Source organism: Coturnix japonica, chromosome 5, assembly GCF_001577835.2.
Source record: "Coturnix japonica isolate 7356 chromosome 5, Coturnix japonica 2.1, whole genome shotgun sequence".
Classification (NCBI taxonomy): domain Eukaryota; kingdom Metazoa; phylum Chordata; class Aves; order Galliformes; family Phasianidae; genus Coturnix; species Coturnix japonica.
In genome coordinates, this window is record NC_029520.1 from 37,259,108 (window position 1) to 37,278,780 (window position 19,673).

Consider the following 19,673-nt stretch of genomic DNA (forward strand, 5'->3'; position numbering starts at 1 on the left):
ATGTGGTACATTCTTGTATTCTTGCTGTTCTTAACCAGGGGACGTGGCATTGGAAGGGGCAGGAGAAACTTTTCTGGGGGAAAAGACAAATATGATATAAAGGTCATCACTGGGAAAATACATTCCCTTCATTGAACTTTCTCCATATTATCTGCATGGTCACTTCTGGAGCCAGAATTAATTGATAGATATTGTTCTGTGTATTTTAGTATCAAACTGAATGTTTTGCTATGCAGAACTTTTAGAAGTCATAAAACTTAATGATGCTAAAAAAAAACACACCGAAAAACCTCAGCTCCAACAGCCTCATTATACACCAAGCCAACTGAATGAACAAATGTGTAGAGAATAAAGTGGCAGGATTAATGCCTAGAAATGCATTGGCATTCAGAACAAAGCAAAATACAGTTCAAGCAGAGAATATTGCTGAAGCTCTTGGAATTTACTTAAAAAATGGAAAGCCAAGGAAATCAATATTAAAAGTTAGAAAGCAAACTAAAACCAACAGGTGCTTCTGAAAAGCAGGACTCCATTCCTATACTAAAGTTGATCACTAAGTTTTGTTAATATGAGAATCTGAATTTTCTTGAAGTGCTCGGAGCTTGTAGCATATGGGAGGCAGTATTTCCTGCTGAAGTCTTTTGAGTGTGCAATTGCATTAATTTCTTCAAATATATAGTCTTCCACTACAATCTATTCCATAATTCCACTGACTGATTCAAAGAGATCTATCTAGCACCTGAATTTTAACCTGAGTAATAACATGAGAAGAACTTAAAGCCTAGGATTAAATGACAGAAGTACATGAGATGGTTGGAATTTGTGATGATCCTGTACAGGACTCTAGGCTGTTTGGTCTTTAGGATTATCTCTCTATTCTGCTTGGATATCTGGTTAGCTACAGAGGCTGAACAGACATAATGCATCATGCTGCTTTGGAGCACAGAAACAAGGGTCTTGTGATCACCTTTTATGTCCACATCACAAGAATTCATGGGACACATCAGCCTGTATTGAACTGTTGGTCCCAAGTCTTAGCCTTTATCATGTTAAAAAATAACACTCCTTTTCTGAGATTAGTTATTTGCGGCCAACTCATATATATATAAATAAAACATATTCATGTAGCCTGTTTTCTGTCGTGTACTTTGTTGTGTCTCAGTGAGAGATGTTTCTCATCTCATTCTGATATGAGGCTGGTCTTCAACAATGTTGTTGATGTCCTTGGCCTATATTCACTGCTGCAGTATTGAGTTATGAAGAGAAATTAAGCTAGAGATACACAGACTTTCTAAGGTGGTTCTGCTAGAAAGACAAAGAAAGGCAACATATTTTTAAAATATTTATTTTTAAAGTCTTTGTTTCAAGCATAATCTGTTTTAGAATCTTCAATTATTTGAATATGCAGTATCTCTTATGGGGATACCCAATCACAGTCTGATACTTTGGTCCTTATAAAATCTTGCTGGTACACTGTAATAAATGTGGAAGCTGCACTACTCCCAAGAGGGAGATATTTCTCAGATGCCTTAAGGAACTGCTCTTGTTACACCAGGATTTATTTACTGCTACCTCTGTCACATCCCTTGTGAACTGGAATAATTTGTCCAGACTTTTCACGCCTCGCTTTCTGTTTGTGTAGTTAGCATAGGTAACTCTGCTACAAAGTTGTTGAGCAAATATCAGTGGCAATTTTGGGAATCATGTAGCATTAACTGAGCTCCAAAACATGATGATTAAGAATTTTTCTTTACTTTTGGCTTACCTTGTATCATTAAACTATGAGATCTTCTAGTATTCTCTTACTATATACTTATTACAGTGGATGTAGGAAGAAATTAATATATAGCAGGGAAAGCAGAGGAAGATTCTAAGGACTTCTCCTCTTCACATTTGTTTATAACGTTACCAGTCTATTTAAGTTTCCCAAGCACGCACCAAAAATCTGACAAACTGACCTAAAACTTCACTCTTTGAATTCTACTGCTTTCAGTATTGCACTGACTCCTGGCACTGCAGGAGCGACAGCATGATGAAGAGCTGTGGAACCAGGCTGTGTCCTGTGTAATGAAGGAGACTGTTCCCATGTTCCATAATGTGGGTCAGCTGCTCTCTCTGGTGATCCTCTCTTGTATCTCCCTGTCTTTTGTCTCATTTTTCAGCCCAAGGAGAGAGATTCTTTCTCAAGCCAGGCTTGAGAGAAGGCATCTCAGCTGCCAGCCCCTAACACTCCTCACCAACGAGAGATTTGTTGGTGTGAAATACATGCAAAATGCAGAAGGCATTGTAAAATATTAAACAAATCTGCATGAGAGACAGGCATAGAGAATTTCTTGTATTTCTCAATTCCTCAGTTCTCTGTCCTTGCTTCTGTCTCATCTTATTTTGTGGTAACACAGAATTACTTATTTTATTACATTATTTATGTTTTCACATCTTTGGAGGAATTGCTACTGATGCCCAGATTTAATTAGCACAGAACGTGGTAACAGCTTAATAGAAAATAAATTACAAAACAGTTATTCTTTCTTGAGAAATATTAAGATTTATTAGCAATGTCTCCAAAATTAATTTGTTTAAAACTGATACTTTTCAGAACTCAAATTGGAGTCTTTGCTTTGTTTATTTTTAGAGTTTAATTGTATTGAGTAAGTTTTGTACGTGAATTTGACTGTCTCATTCAGAAACATATGTCCATTACCATACCATTATACATTTTTTGATAAGCATACTCTAAAAGAACTATCATATTCATTCCTGGAATCAAATGAATGTCTATGGGAGACAAATTATGTTTCCAGACCGTTTGCAAACAAGAAGGTAAAAATTAGCTCAAATTGATTTTTATAATCAAATTTCATTAAAAATATGAAATGACAATTCATTCTGTACCACAGAGAAATTAATTCCCTCTGCAATCATACTAAACTCATTTTCTTAATATCGAAAAAGATGGTTATGCTCTTAGGTAAATATTTTTAAACTTTAAAGACCTTTGCCTACATTTCCACTGTCAGTGCTACCTGATTTTACCTTTTTTGAATCCTATCTTGTTTTCAACAGTAGCCAGCACCCCTACCATCTCTGTAGAATCAACTGTTGACGTTAGTCTTTCATGTATATCTGCAAAATTTTCCTCAAACATTTATATTCCTTCTCCTGTCATTGCTGTCATTTAGTTTTTAAAACTAGAGATGTTGTATTTGTGACACTCAACTATTTCATCTTCTTCCTTATTGTCACTGTCTTCTACTTCTTGCTAGTGGAAGCAAACAACAAAATGGTTTCCTTTTGTTTTATTCCTTCTTTTTCCTTCTCAGTGGCATTTCAAGACTTCAACCTCTGAAAACTGCATTGTCATAAAGGAGTATAGAGAAGTAATAAGAAAGCAACTAAAGAAAATTTGAACATTGTTTCATCAGTCAAATTCAATTTCAAATAGGAGTACAACAAAAATATGGGAAAGGGATTGAAACTCAACTGAAATTCTGTTGGAGCAGAGCACATTTTGTTACTTTCTGGTGGCAAGCTGAGCAGGGAATTTTATCTTTTAAGCATATGAGACTGATTGGGGATTTCTTCACATGGGTACTTGTGGGCCATCTCCCCCCACTGCCTCCCTATAATTTAGGAGTTTATATTATGTTTCAACCTTTGTGGACATTCAGTGAAACCAAACTGAACTCCAGAGGCTATGTTTCTGCTATACATTAGTATGTAGGAATTGCTCATCTGTGTGAAAATGGTAGCTCTTCTATCAAGGTAGCAAATATCCTAGGTAGTGGAGTTGATATATTATACTTTAACCCCTGGGGAGTAAGGGGTAAGACTGCTATAGAAAGAACATCTGTTTTACTTTGAGGTGCTGTTTTTATTTAGCCTGTCATAGTGTCCTTCTCTGTTGTGACATGAGGTAAAAGACTCTAATGGTGATTCACCTTTAGAAGCAACCACTTATCTACTACCATATATTGCAGAAATGTGAATAGCAACAGCAATATGCATACAGTGTATATTCTCACAATTGGTCAAATATTTCCGTTAACAAATTGTATATTAGACCGTTAATCTGCATTAATAGGGAGTCTTGTCTTTTAACTACTGGACATAACCGATTTCTTAATCTTTATAGTGATTTCAGTAATTGATCCATGCAATGACATGCACAGTTTTTGTGGACTAAAAGAAAGGATAGGATTTTTAGTCCTGACTACAAGAAGTATCTTGCATTACTTGCTCTGTAGGAACAGGGGGGTCGTGGGGTCTCTTTCTCTGGAGACATTCAAAACCCACCTGGGTGCATTCTTGTGTGCCCTGATCTAGATGTTCCTGCTCCAGCAGGGGGATTGGACTAGGTGATCTTTCAAGATCTATTCTAATTGCTGATATTATGTGATTCTGTAAAGGGCTTGCTCTATAGGGTTCACTTTAATAATGTTTTTTTTTTTTGTTTTTTTTTTTTTCCTCTCCAGAGTATTTTTTGAGTCTGCCAAAGAGTCAAGAGATTGAGCAGATAGTTAGATTGAGCAGATAGATAGAAGGTACTATTCTTATGACTATAATGTCACTGCCCTTATGAAGATGCTGTGAATAGATATTGCAAAGCCAATGGTGGTAGTCTGTGATTCGCTATCAAGTATTGCTCAAGTTCTGTGCAAATTTTTGGTTTACTGGTTGCACTGGGTAAAGAAAAGAACTCCTGTATTATTTTACTTCCTGCGTACCCATTTACATGCTTCTGAAGATAATAGATTTTAGGCTAGGAATTAAGTGTGTGCAAGTGATTTTAGATAATGAGCTCAAAATTTAGCTGATTGAATCAATTGCACCTTTAAAGCTCCCAAGGGTTTCCCTGTATTGCAAGTTTCCATAGGTAATGGTCTTGTCCTTAATATTTCCTGAGTGAACTATTTTGCATGTCTCTTCATGTTGATGTGAACAATGCTTAACAACTAACCATGGTGCATAACAACTATTTCTCCTTTGCCTAGCTTTGCCTAGACTTGTTCAACTCAGTGAAATAAATATGCCACCTCAATAATACTGAGCGTGACCTTCCTGCAAATTACTATACTTAGCAAAGGGTTAAGTGTCATGCTGTTTTATGTCCAGAGCTCGCTGTAGTTTTTCTTCTTGGACTCATTAGCATTAACTGCCTTTGAAAATGCTATTCAATGAATATAATTTTCACATATTTCTTAACCTTCCAATTATGTTGGAAAGAATTTGATCAAGAAAAATTGTTGTGATGGGAACTTTGGAATCAAGAAGCACCACATAACAGCACAGCTTTCTTCCCAGAAAAGAGATTTTATACTAGCCATCAATCTAATTGAATTAATTTTTCACCTAAGCAAGAATTTTACTACATTTAGAGATGTTAAGTGGTGTTTCTGCTATACTTATTACAAATACAATACAAAAGCACACAGGTAGTCTTAAGGAAGTCACAACTGCAGCTGATGCTGGATGAAATTGCTTAATTGAGATGATAGTGGGAAATAATTTTTAAAAGTATTTGCAAGGACTTCAAGACCTTACTTTTTTTTAGCCTGGGATGTTTTGCTATCGAAACACATTTCAAAGTGCCCACTGCACAAGGAAACTGTGGGTGGTATTCTATTAGAATGAATTTCACAGAATGTATCTGTTGAACCCGTGGTCTTTTTGTTAAGCAAGTATGGAGTAAGGAGCTCTTCCAACTGTTTTACCTGTCAGTCTTGTCAGAACACAGATAATTTTAAAAATACTTTGAGGGAATATTCCCTTTCTTGAACTCAGTAACAACATACCTTTGTAAGTCTGTACTTCTAGCAATATATAGAAATCATTGCAGGGAACTTTATGGAAAAACAAGTAAAGACAAAATGTGTATATAGGTTATAGTTTACAAAAATGATTTTTTTCCTTCATTTTCTGCTCTGTCAAACTTCTGACTCTAAGCTAGAACTGAGAATCTTTTCTAGTGCCGCATCCTCATCAGAGAAATATGTTGATACACATTGCAATTTGATCACTTCTGAATGAAGCTCAGTAACTTGTTGCATGCATTCTCTAAACTTGATCTCATATTGTAAATGAAATTCATGCATTGAACAGGGAGAAAATCAAAAGCTGAAGGTCTTGGACAAGGTGTCAGGAATCAAAAACTGGGATGCAGCTTCTAGAAAAGTACATTGACATCTTACATCTGAGTGTAACGGTGCACAATACAGTGGTAAAGCAGCTTACACACGTCAATGCCATATTTAGGTTTACAAGTGACAGCTGCAGAAAGAAATTAATCCTGACTGAGGAAACTCTTGGAGGCTCTTGTGATACTGCCTGGGCTTTCATGCTGTCTGCATTTAATTGATTTATTTTTCTTTGAGGGTTTGCAATCCCTGTTTCTTCTCTGCAGATTACATCACCTCCTGAACACTGAGGGTCCTGCATGCCTCAGTGCTGAGACCTATGCGCTCACTGCCACAAGGTTTTTAAAAAAAGAAAAAGAGCTCCCACACCACCACCTGAAGGCACCTATTGTTAGCCGGGAATGTGGGACAGGGTTCTTTTTGAAACATTTTTCTCAGTGCTAAGGAGATTTTTCTCCAGGGAGTTGTTTTTTTTTTTTTTTTTTTTTTTTTTTTTTTTTTTAAAGAACTTCTCAGGGAGCTACAGCATTTCCACTGTCAAACAAATCATGTAGAGATGCTTTAACAGAAAAAGGATTTATAGTAATCTAGAAGTAGTGGTTTACTTTCACAAGAAATAATGAGCAAGAATTCAGTGCAGCTGTTTATGGTGGTGATCACATGGACTTCTCTGGCCGTTATAAAAATCCAGTTAATGTGCCAGAAAACAAAAATAAAGTTTTCAAGAACGCCATCCCCAAATCATTGGAGTTAGGTGGCTATCAGTCTCAATTTCATTGCAGTACTAGTGTTATAGTGTTGTCTTTTCTTTCTTTTGTGAGAGGTACCCAAGGTGCTCCTTGTCATAGACTTCCAGCTGTTAAAATAAGTTTTGCTTATAAATCTGAGCCTATTCTTCTAGAGCAGATGAATTTGTTCTGTGTAGCATTCAAATTTCATGTTTCTTTGGTGGCTGATGGAGGCGTTTGTCCTAATTTGGAGTCTACTGACTCTACTGAAGAACATAGAAAATGTTGCATGAATTCCAGTTAGGCCTTCTCCTACTTACACTCAAGTATATTTTAATAAGAGGAATAAAGTCTTTAAAATATGTATACAGACATTTTTCTTTATAAAATGATTTTGATACAACTATTTATTAACCCATCACACCTATGTACTTAGATATTTTTAAATTGCTTTTTAAAGCATTAAGGTATTTACCTGATCAGAAAATCTAATGACAGGATCAAGATTAGCAGTAGCAGTATTGGGCACAGTCTAGTTGTGAGAACATCTACATAGGCTAATGGTATGTAAACTGGTAAACTGTGGAGAAGTTAGCGTGGAGTAATGAAACAGAAACATGGCATGCCCAAGCCATGGCATGGCCACATACTTGAGTCTTTGAAGTCCTTGCAGAAAATGTTTGTAATATATTAGCTCTTTGTTAAATCTTACCAATTTCTGATTGTTCTAGAACCTTACTACCTCAAGAACTAGTACTTCTTCTTTTGTTTTTATTTCTGCACCATCTGTATTTTCTGCTGGTTTGAGCAGATAGTCTGTTAGGGCTTTTTTAGCCTAAATGGTTTATTTTCCTTCACTTTACCCTTACAGATACTCAAACTTCTCCTTTCCCTGCAGGAATGCTATGTTTCTGTTTTATTTTAAATTATCTTTTTTCTTGAATAGGTGTGAATAGAACTGAATCACATTATTGTGCTATTGCCTTGTAGAATGGGATTACAATACCATTCTATTTCAGTGGAAATAATGCACTTTTTACATACACTGGAATTGAATTTGTCATGCTCAGCGTCGCTTTTCCTGATAAGTAGTAAGCTGATACTCCCAGGCCGTTTTCCTTTTTTTTTCTTCACTTAGTTGTTTTTAAATGCTAATTGTCCCATTTAATCACAGAATTCCAGTTCTGCTTACAAGCCTGGCAGCACAGCTTTTTATATAAAACATCATTTTTTCAGTGCTTTTGAAAGTTAACATCAACAGAGTCTTGCAAAAGCAAGCAAACAAACAAAACCCCCAACAAAACAATCTTTCCCCTGCAAAAACCTCCCCCAAACAAAACCTCTTAAATTATGTTGATAATTCTTCTACATATTTTTATGACCAGAAAATGTGATTAGCTTTTTTTCCTTGTGTCTGTTAATTACACTTTTACACAGGACACCCATAATCATCAATTCTCTTGTCGTGATAGCTTGATTTTCCTCATCTTTCTGTTCAGAAGTACACTGTACTTTCTTCATGCTAGATAACAATTTTCCATCTCCAAACATACTAAGTACTTTCCCTAAATTCAGTGGATTTGATCTTCCATAATTTTCCTAGAAAACTACTTGCCCTAATAAATACTTTCATAGCCTGTTCTATGCCTTATGTTTACCGGAGCTCATTCCTTTGTATTTTTCCTCACTGAGATCTGGCCTTGCAATTGTCACTATATTTCTCCGCTTTTTCAAGTAATGTCACTTTTCTTCTTCCTGATTTGCTTGTTTCTGCAACTTATTGACCTAACTGAATTTGTGCATCAGTATTTCTTTCTCTTACTTTAGTGCCATCTCTGTCTTTTCTCAACAGCCCATCCCATTCAGTGTAATGTCCAGTCATGGTTATTATGTATTTCCTTACCATTCACAGTAATCAGCTTAATGCTCTGCATCAGGTTCTGCCATTTTTTTTTTCCTTCCATTTGTTGCTTTTCTTTCTGATAAATGCAGTAACTGTTTTAGTGTTCTTTGTTTATCATATACTAATTGTCTCACTGGCCTTACTCCTGCTTCTATCTAGTATCCTTCTGGCCCTTACTCATCTCTCTGAAAGAATCCTTTGAGCCAATTAAAGACCTCAAGCTGATCTTCTGGAAAGTCTTTCTTCTCTGCATAGTCAGTTAAAATGAATATAGTAGGCAGAGAGTCTATCACTCTATCACTCTTTATGTTTAAAAGTTTCTGAAGTTGATAGTTTTGTTTGTTTGTTTGTTTGTTTGTTTGTTTTTTGTTTTTTTCTGATTCCTTCATGGCTCATTTCTCTGTAGTTCTTGTTCTGAAGCTCATCCACCATCAGTTGGTTCATACATGTTGTGCTCAGAACCCCAGCTGGTTCACCTGAGATGTGACTGTTTTATTCCATATATTGGTAGAAGAAACTGTGTTACATAGCAGATACTAGTGATGACAAATTATAATTTTAATTCAGAGAAGTCTATGATATTGTCTAGAAATAGCTGTTTTCATTACTAAGTCTGACAGGAAGCATATTCATGGCAATATTTCAGTATGATAAGTGCAGGGGAAAGGAATTGATGTAAAACTATAAACAGTATATCTGCACTATTTTGGTTGTTATTGTGTTTAGTTGGCTTTTTTTTCCGCCTGATTCTAATTTATGAAGATAAGGAATCAATGTTTGAGAAACCACTAAAATCTGTTCTTGTCTAATGACTTTCAGAAATTTCTGGTGTGTTACTTGATGGGAAGGGGGAAGGAAAAGAAAACTAGCATTTATCTGAAGCCACATATGATGATCTTTGTCCAGACAAATCTAAACACATGCTACCTATCCCTGTCTGCTCCAGAAATACAGGACTTCTGAGAAAACAAAATGTCTTTGGCTTCAAAAACATGGGCTGCTGCTCAGTAAGATAAAGCTGGTGATAATAGGAAGAGCTGTTGTAATGGCAAAAAGTACATGTGCATAGCAAGGATGTAGCAAGTACAAAGAAGAGACAAACAGTACTGAGTGTTTCATTTTTTTATGCTTGACATAACACTGCATTTCTTTGCAGAAAGCCCTTGGGCTTTGCAAACAATGAAGCAAGTTCTGCCCTTATTTGTATCTCTCCTTTCATTTCAGTAAGAGAGCAGTGGTGGAATGAAGTCTTAAAAGCACTTCATGGGAAGTGCAGCCAGGCAGCAGACAATACTGAACCACTGCTTATCACACACTGGGCAGTACTGCCTAGATCCCAGTCTGCTCTTAAACCACCTATTTCTTTACCCTTATGACTTCCCAGCTGTCAGCATTGTTGTGTTTTAATCTGAAATGAGGAATTCTAAGGATCAAAATTACAATGATTGAACTGGCACTTTTCTAAAAGACAGGAAGATTGACAGTACACTATAGTGACTGAAAATTTTAAGAAAATGCAACAAAGGAAAGAGCCCTTCACTTTCAGTGACTAAGACCTTACTTGTCTCCACAAAAATTTTTGACCTGTCCCTATAGATTAGGGATGCTGCTCTGTGTTTCTCTGCTGCTTTTGGCTATTCCCTGGTGTTACTCAGAACAGAAAAGAGGTAATGCAGAAATTCCTTCACTTATTGTGACCTTTGTTCATTAGCCAAATTTGTGCTTGAGTGTTTTTAACCCTGTAAAACTGAAGTTGTGCCCTGTTCACTTCAAGCTTTCTTCCCATCTCCACCTGCCAACCTGCACTGGTTCCCTAAGTCATCATACGTAAACACTAGAGTTTCCAATGGTTCTTCTCAGCTGAGTTTCTGGGTCAGAATAAGAATGGTATCTTGAGCTGCATTTAAGACTCATGTTTATATGATATTACAGCAACTTTAAATTGATTGGCAGATTGAAGTCATGTCAGAGCTTATTCATTGTCTGAGAGGGGAAAAGTAGATTCAGGCAGTGTATTCTTAAACTATCTCACTCACAAATGTTTTCAGTCTTGGAGAGAGATTGAAAAGACTGAAATGGCGACATAGTGAGGTGACAGCAAAGTGTATGGTTCCCTATTGCCCAGAAAACATCTATGCTTAAAAGCTGTCAGCCAGCAAATCCTCTTTGCTTCCTGCAAAACTGTTGTGAATTTCCATCAATTTTCTCTGCCTCCAGAATACTCAAATGGAGGTCATTCTGTCATTTTGTTGACATCTTAATTTTGCAGGCCCAAATGAAAGTCAGCATTGATGTAAATGTACCTAGATAAAGAGAGATTGCAGCTTCATTCATTACACATGCAAGATGTGTTTTTTGCTTTGGTGGAAGTGCACTGAAATAACACTGGAGTTATGATACTGAGCATCCTGAAAAGTTCACTGTGCTCCAATTAATGATCTTGAATTTTTCTGGAGTCAGTTCCTGTTTAATTTGATAAAGCTATTACTTTTGTTGCTTTACCACTTCTAGCACAGTAGCCCCCTCAGTATTTCATTTGTCTTTGAATGAAATGGAAAATAATACAAAACTTCATGAGAAAATAATAAAATAATGTAAGTTTTTTGAGACAAACTAACAGTATACCTAGCCCAAGGCCAGCCAAAATTGAATGCTGAGGCTTAATTGTTATCTAACTTTACCCATTCTCTTTTGTGTCCTATAGTCACAGTGTTTCTAAGTGATAATTAGCAAGCGGATAACTTGTTTCAGTAGCAATCATAGTGATGTCCAGTTTCTAAATGGATTCTAAATGTATTTGTTGTGAAAAAGATTTATTATTATTGTTTTCACTCTTTAGCTATTAGTTTCATTGATTAGCATAAATAAGCCAGATAATGCTTTCTCAGTTCCTTCAGAAGTCTGAATATTGTTCAAATGAGCAAATGTAACATTTGCTCTCTGAGAGCCAGTGCACTGCTATGAAATCTACTGTGCATAGTAAATGTAGTTATATAGATATTTGTGGAAGTAAAACACTAAGTCCAAGGAGGAAAAGCAAGAGAGTTCCAGGATTAATTCAGTCTTTCTCACAAGTTAATTTTTTCTTGCTTACATGTCCATCCTATATTTATTTCACCCCAAAAGTGATGACTTTGAATAGGTATGTTACTAAAAAAAATAAATGAAAGAGATAATAACTGTTCATTTGGATGTCTGTTCTCTTCAGCTTGCTCTTTTCAGTCCTTTATTTATTCATTAGAATAATTACACTACTTCACATCTTTCCAGAACTTCCATTAGAAACGTGCTATCCAGAGCCTTTTGTCAAAATCTCAAAATCTTACCTTATATTCCTGTCAACTTAAGTTTCACCTTTTTAACCTCATCAAAGAACAACACCACAAAATCAAAATAAACCAGATAGCAACTAAAAACTTTGCAAATGCTTTTCTTATGTTTATGAGTGGATATAGCTTGCTTATTTTTTACAATTTTAAGATAAAATTGTTTGGATAAAAAAAAATAAATTCTTGAACAATCTTAAAATATAAATCAGTATATTTAGGTGTGGTTCACAAGTTGTAGCACTAAGGTGTTTTTGTTTATTCAAACGTCACGATGTTCTCTGTTTCTCTGGAAAAATAGCAGTCTTTCTAGAAATGGTTTGTGGAGAGGCGTTGGTAATCTGTGGCTCACATTTTAAGACTAGCTCCTTGAAACCTCACATCCAACAACACTCATTTTGTATGGCAAAGATGGAGTCAAAGCTGAGGTCCAAATTGCTGCAATATGAATTACTGCTAATGAGAGCTTTAACAGAGCCATCTCTTCCTTCAGCTTTCTCGTGTAGAAGCTGATACAATTAATCCTCCTTCTCATCTGCTGCCCCTAGTTATCTGTGTGGCTCAGCATGCTGGATTTCACCCTTGGTAAATCTGTTCCTTCTCAAAAGCACACTGACCAGGTCAGAGAAATTTCTTTTGATTTGCTTTCTGACTTGCTGACATTTGCAGAGAAACATCAGTTCATCTGAGACCAAAAACAAGAAGGTGGAAAATGCACTAAGTTCCTTTTGCCTTTCATCTCTTCAGCTTTTATAGTCAGACAAGATTTCCATTACATTCTCCTTTCTTTTCTTTACTTTTTTTTTTTTTTTTTTTTAAACTTTCATTTACCATTAAAGTTTCTCAGCTCTATTTTGTTACCTACCAGCAGAATTCTTAGCAAGTCTCTTCATGCTGTGACTCTTATGTAAAACATTCTTTAGCACTTTGTTGGTTGAGTTCCTCTGTTATCTCAAGGTGCACTTGATTGAAGCTGGGAATGCAATTTCAGTAGTGCTTTAAAAAGAACTATTTTTTTTTTTCAGTCCCAGGTGTATCTTTGAAGAGTGTTGTGAACTCCTTACTCTATTTTAGTGTTGACCTTTGTCAATTAGTGATACATAGGTTTTGTCCTCTGCACTGTAAGGAACTATCAGGCAAATGACGGACTCCTGCCTTTTCTGCTTTAAACTGAGAAAATGGCTAAATAAATATTGAGATTGCCCCATGTTTTGCGGGATGAGCCACTGTACCAAACATACATGTATGAGGCACTTATGTTTATAGAAAGTTCTGACTTCCTATATTTCATCTGCCTGGCTTAATTTACGATGAGTATAAATGTAGGTGTAATCATGCTTATATGCATTTCATACTTGCAGTATTCATTTCCAGGAGGACCAGAGACTCAAAATGGAGTAATTTCATTGAGACGGTCATCATAGCAGCCCCTAGAGATGTGCTAATGCTTTCTGCAAAGATTCAGGCCTCACAGAGCAGGAAGTGTATGAGCTATGGCAGTATCTCAAATAGAACAAATAGTTCTACAGGGTCTACAGGGCAGAACTGCATGTCATCCCACTGCATCAGTTGCTGTTCTTCCCAGCACTCCAGAGTGGTTCTGAAATCTCTTTTTGCCCACTATTATCAAAGTCAGCATACTTTGACTTTTCTTTGCTCTGCAGTTACTGAAACCTCAAATGTAAAACACCAGGAATTTAAAGCTTGCTGTACAAGATGCCGTAAATCAATGTCATTTGTTGATGGAGTATTAAAATTTTGTTTTCAATTGCATTTATTCAGGTCTGTGAAATATGTAATTTGCATGCTATTTACAGGAGGGTACCAAACATTGTTCGCTGTTCTTTGGATTTTATATCCTACAGCAACTCTTTTTTTCGTTTCAGTACTTTGTTTTATATCTTGACTTTATTACATCTCCATTGGGACGTGAAATAATTTTTTCTTCAGTATACTTCTGCAAAATGTAGTCACAAGCACTTGCATTTGCCCAGCTGCTCTGAAAGCCATGTGATTTGCTTAAAGGTTGCTACTGCTCTGTTACATTTCAGTTGGAGAACCAAACTTTTGTGTCATCAATTGGGTTTCAGCTTGGTTAACAGAGAGTCTGAGAAACACAGCCACCACTGAACTGGCCTGCTGGGTGATGTGCTCTGTACAAATGGATGCAAGATTTAACCCACCAGTTACTTTGGGACGATCATTGTTTGTATATGTGAGCAGGATGATTCTCTCTCCCTTCCTCCTTTCTTATGGCATCCACTTAAACTTTTTCTTCTCTGCTATGGCTCTCTTCCATACCTTCTTGAGCCTGACTTTTGACTGACTTTACCGTTCTTTTACAAAACACTCTTCATGGCCATATCTGACACATTTTTTGGACTTTAGGCAGTGTTCTTAATGTGACTTTCAGCTTGATATCTACCTTCACTTCTGAGTTTCCAGCCTTTTTGTCGTATACTGTTGACATTGGTCTGTCTCCTGGCTTGGTGGCTACAGCCTGACCCAAGCACTGGGTCCCCTTACTAGTTTGCATAGCTGAAGTGTCTTCCTACACACTTACATTTTTGAGCTGCAGAGATTAATAAAAAAAAAAAAAAATCATAAAAAAAAAAGAAAAGAAAAGAAAAGAAAAGAAAAGAAAAGAAAAGAAAAGAAAAGAAAAGAAAAGAGGAAAGGAAAGAGAAAAAAGAAAAGTTAAGAAAAGGAGAGAAGCAGTGTGATTTCTGTGTGCAGTCATTTCTACTACAACTAACTCCCTTAGGTATTATTTTCTAATTGTAGAATCATAGAATGACTTAGCTTGGAGGGGACCTTAAAGATCATTTGCCAGCCAGTACATCACGCTGCCCACAACCCCATCCTACCTGGACTTGAATGCTTCCAGAGGTGGGTCATGCACAGCCTCTCTGGACAAGCTGTTCCAGTGCCTTGCCACCCTCTGAGTAAAAGATTGCTTCCTAACATCTAACTTCAGTCTCCCTGTTTTACATTAAAACCATTCTTTCCTGTCCTCCCTTAGAACAGGCAGACTAAAAGCATTATTTCCTAAAGGTGAATATCTCTTAAGGCTCAGTTAAGAACTTGAGTTTTCAAGTCTGCTTAAAATAAAATAAAATAAAATAAAATAAATAAATAAGAATTTAAATACATAATTATTTTTCCCTGCTTCTATCCCAAAACTGAAACAACGTAAAGGCAGGAAAACTGGATAGTGTTATGGCAAAAAGATGCTCACAAATAATGAAAACAAAAACTCTGCTGTTGACCAGAGTGGGGGTGGACAGAGAAAGTGGGAGGAGGAAGCAAAGATTCAGAGTGCAGGTAAAGATAGTAGAATAGATGCAGTCCATGAGCAGAATGTACAGCTTTCATAATAATGAGAAGTAATTATAGGTTTCTGGCTAACTCTTATGGGATATCATCTTGAAGATACTGTAGGGAAGATGAGATAGCATTAGAAGTTTTTTTCCTGTCATGATTAAATGTTTGTCTTCTCCAAGCCAACAATACAAGTACACTGACACATGTGGATCACTTAAAGATAGTGTATAGCTTCATCATCTAGCTGCTTTATTCTTTATTGACTGAAGTTATTTTTTGAGGGTTTACTGAGAGAATCTCAGGAAAGCCTTTCCTGGTTTTATGTCCACTTGTTCATAGCATGCATTCCTTAACACAGCAAGAGACATGAATGACAGAAGGTGCCAGGCCTTGAGATTGGACATTACCCATGAAGTAAACCAATGTAGTAAGTTAATTCCTGGTGTTCAGTCCTTAGAAGAGGAAACATACTGTTTGTGTTACTTAGGGAGAAAACCAGCAGTTTTTCTGGAGGCTGAACTTGAAAAAGCCTTCAAAAATGTTGTGGAACAATTGGAATGCCATTACATGACTGTTGAAGTCTTGCAGGTGTTGATATGGCCAGATGGAGGACCACTCAGATTTAATCTGTTTGCAGTGGTGGGAAGACTAGAAGTCATTGTATCAAAAGTAGATGTATGGTATGTAATACTATGTTGCCAATGAAAGGCAGAGAGAATGAAGGGATACAGTATATCAGTATATTTGTTTCCCACTGACACAGTGAAGAACGAAGACATCAAATGGATATTCTGTGGATAAGAATAAAAAATAGTTGTATGAACTGCAAGAACAATACTGTGAAAAGAATGAATAAAAGTAGGAGGCTGATATTGAGAGTGCTTCCATTTAATTCTTGAAGGTGAAAATAATAATAAATAATCTAAAGATAATAAAGATATGCACTAACCGCGCTTGTTTGGCAGACCCTTCCAGAAATATTGAAGAAAAAAATCATGTGCTCCAATTTGACACGAGAGATGACGTGTGATGTAAGAGTTATGGTATCAGCCACCTATTAACTACCTAACTGTTAAACTAACATGCTTTGTATTTTATACTTGAGGCTTATGACTTACAGAAAAGAGGCAGTAGGGTAAAAAAAAAACCAAAACAAAACACAAAAACAAGCAAACAAAAAAGAACAGACAATTAAAAAAAAAAGAAAAAGAAAAAGAAAACCACTGAAAAATAAGTGTATTCTGCACCAAGAATTTCTCTTAATTCCCATATTAGAAAAAGGGTATGACAATGTTTAAAATAATGTATATTTCGTATAGATATTTGGAAAGTCTATAACAGTACTTCTTGCAATACAGCCTTATGATGTCACAAAGAGAAATTTGATTTTTTAATGATGCTATTAAGATTGTTCAGCTTTATTCATGCTTTGAGATTTACAGAATAATGTTTCAGTGTATATGGCATTGAGGGAGGTATGAAAGAGGTCTAGAGCCTGAGACAAGGATCTTAGAAACTTCTGCCAGTGTTGTGCCTCACCTGTAATTCTACTCAGTAGAAACATTTTATAAAAATATATAGTATATATAGTACAGAATTGTTTAAATAAAAGTTTGTATTTTTCAAATGTACAAGTTGCTTCCTATTAAACAGAAATCTATAGGTCTACTAGAGTTATGCAAATGCATTGTGTTTTTCCCCCACAACAGGAATCCAAGTAGGATAATGTTTTAAATTTTAGCCTAAAGATGTTTAACAATACCTTTTTTTAGTATAGTTGACTGTTCAGTATATGGCCGCTTAGAATTAAGCAATGTGCAAAACATCAGCTAGCATTCAGCTAGAATAGAGAGGAGGAACAAGTTTAAGATCTAATTTTGGCAGTTCTTTCAGCTCATCCTTCTTTTGTGCTGCTCATCTATTCTGTGTATAGTTGTGGTGTTGCATTAAGTAATGGAAATGCTTCTTCTTATAGGATTACTACATTGCCTCAGATGTCAAATTTCACTACCTTAACACAACTTCACTGACAGGATCTGGATGTCCTGTAGTGGCCAGAACACAGTGTACTACTTTTTTATCACCTGTGATCCAGAAAAGACGCAGTTTTATAATCACAGCCAGTTTTTCAAGTTGATGCAAAACACAGATCCAACCTGAAGAACATCACAGTTTCTCTCTCAATTCCTCCACCTGGAAATCATGTGTGCCTGCATTTTAATGCAGATAGAAGCAGCATGCAAACCAGCCCCTACTCTAGACCTTGGATATGCAGCTGCTGAGAACCGAGATGAAGTGTACTGAAAATAATATAAAATGTTATTCATAAAAAGTAACCTCTTAATAGCATTGCTGGCTTGAAATAATAATGTTAGAAACAACCATTAAACTGGAAAATGTGGATTACTTTTCTTGTCTCTGTTTCCTCCTAACTTTCCTCTGAAGCTAATAAATAGACATACCATATTAGAAAATGATTTATAAATGCTTTTTAAAGGCCATGTTTCGATGATTTTTGCAAAGGTCCATTTTTAAAGCTTTTAGTGTCATCTAATGCAGTTCTCTCTGAATTGAGGAAAACCATTTTAATGTGTGCATTTCTTGAGAAAGACTCTACTTTAGCTATCCAGTCCTTCCTTGAATATCAAAGGCACCTTGTAAAGTGAAAGGCCAATTTTCTTGGGCTTGGTATTCATTATCATGCTTAGATTTTAAAAGAAGCCTTACTTATTAATTAGATAACAAATAAGCAATAAAAACTCAAGGAAATGACACTTCTAGTTATTATGGACACCTTAGAAAAAGAAGAATGCAAGCAGTAAGCTGCAGTTATTAGGAATGCAGAATGAAGTTCTTAGGCTGAGGTAGCTGAGATCTATCTTTATTCAAGGTGGACTGCAGTATTGTGTTCTATTCTTTAACATTTATAGAACAATTTGTATAAGAATAGCATAGTACTAGCATTGTATTGCTACAGAGATTGGAACTACTGTTGTGAAATATTCATAGTATTTTTTAGTAAGGGTACTAACTGGAAAACTATCCAGTAGTGATGTAGACAAGCTTTAAAATGAGTATAGTGAAAGCTTCTCTTTAAAAAAATCCTTCAAGACAAATAAACACTGATTGCCAAGCCCTTATTTTGTTAAAGTAGCTTCTTTTCATTAGTACTTTGTGTTTGTCTTTTAAAATGTCACTAGTGTATCTTACATCTTTAAGAGATTCCATTTGTGCCTTCCTTAAAGCTTGACTGAGCCATTGTCTGTGGTGATAAAAGTATAACAAGTATTTTATTTAAAGTTCATCATTACCTTTGCCTCCATGTGCTACTGTCAATACAGATTTTAAATATATAAATGCTGGTAAAATTTGCATGTCAGATTCTGTGTGTGTAGCCCTTGTAACGGAGACAGTTGCTTTACCCTTGTTACTGGTGAAGCTGCAGCTCCTCACAAAGAAGGATAAGTGGGTTTACATTCTTGTATTTTACCCATTTATCGGGAAAGAGCATATATATGTATATGTATATATATATTTATTTTTCTTTGCAAAGTCTGCTGATGTAGTGGGGAAAAAATAGATGCTTTGAAAAGGGAATATTGAACCAGATTTTTTTTCTTGGCACACTTCAATCAGATGAGAAGAAAAGCCAAGTTGGTCAGATTCTTCCTTAGGTTTCATATAATCTTAGAGGTAAAGCCATATGTAGGAGTTGGAAACAATGGCTTATGATGTAACTCCTGAATTGATGAAATCCTACAAGAGCCCTTATATGATCTCTTCCATCTGCAGCAGCAGCTTTCCATATGGTATTCTGGTGCTATGTGCCCAGAATAATAATTCTCCACAATGTGAAACACAGTTTGATAGGAAATGCAAATATTCTGGTTCTAACTGGGCTGTTAGCTCCTTTTTATCTGTGTTGTGGCTGCTTTCTGTGGTCATGAATACTTGGTCAGTCCAGAGTGTGAATACCATAGCATTTTTAATTGTTATGGAAAGTATTTTATTATTTGTTATTGTTTCTGAGGAGTAGTGTGTTTTCAGAAGCAGTATTAATATTACATGTTCTTTGATACTTTCAGTTGATTCTCTTTCATTTGACTTCAGAGAAACTATCCGAGGAAGAGTTGTTCTCCAGAAACAGCCTCTTGTCCCTGTTAGCAGTAGCTTATCTTGTTCACATGATACTTGCAAAATAGCAATGGCACAATTTAGTACAATTACAGAAAATCACCTCTTAGGGGCTGTGAGTTAA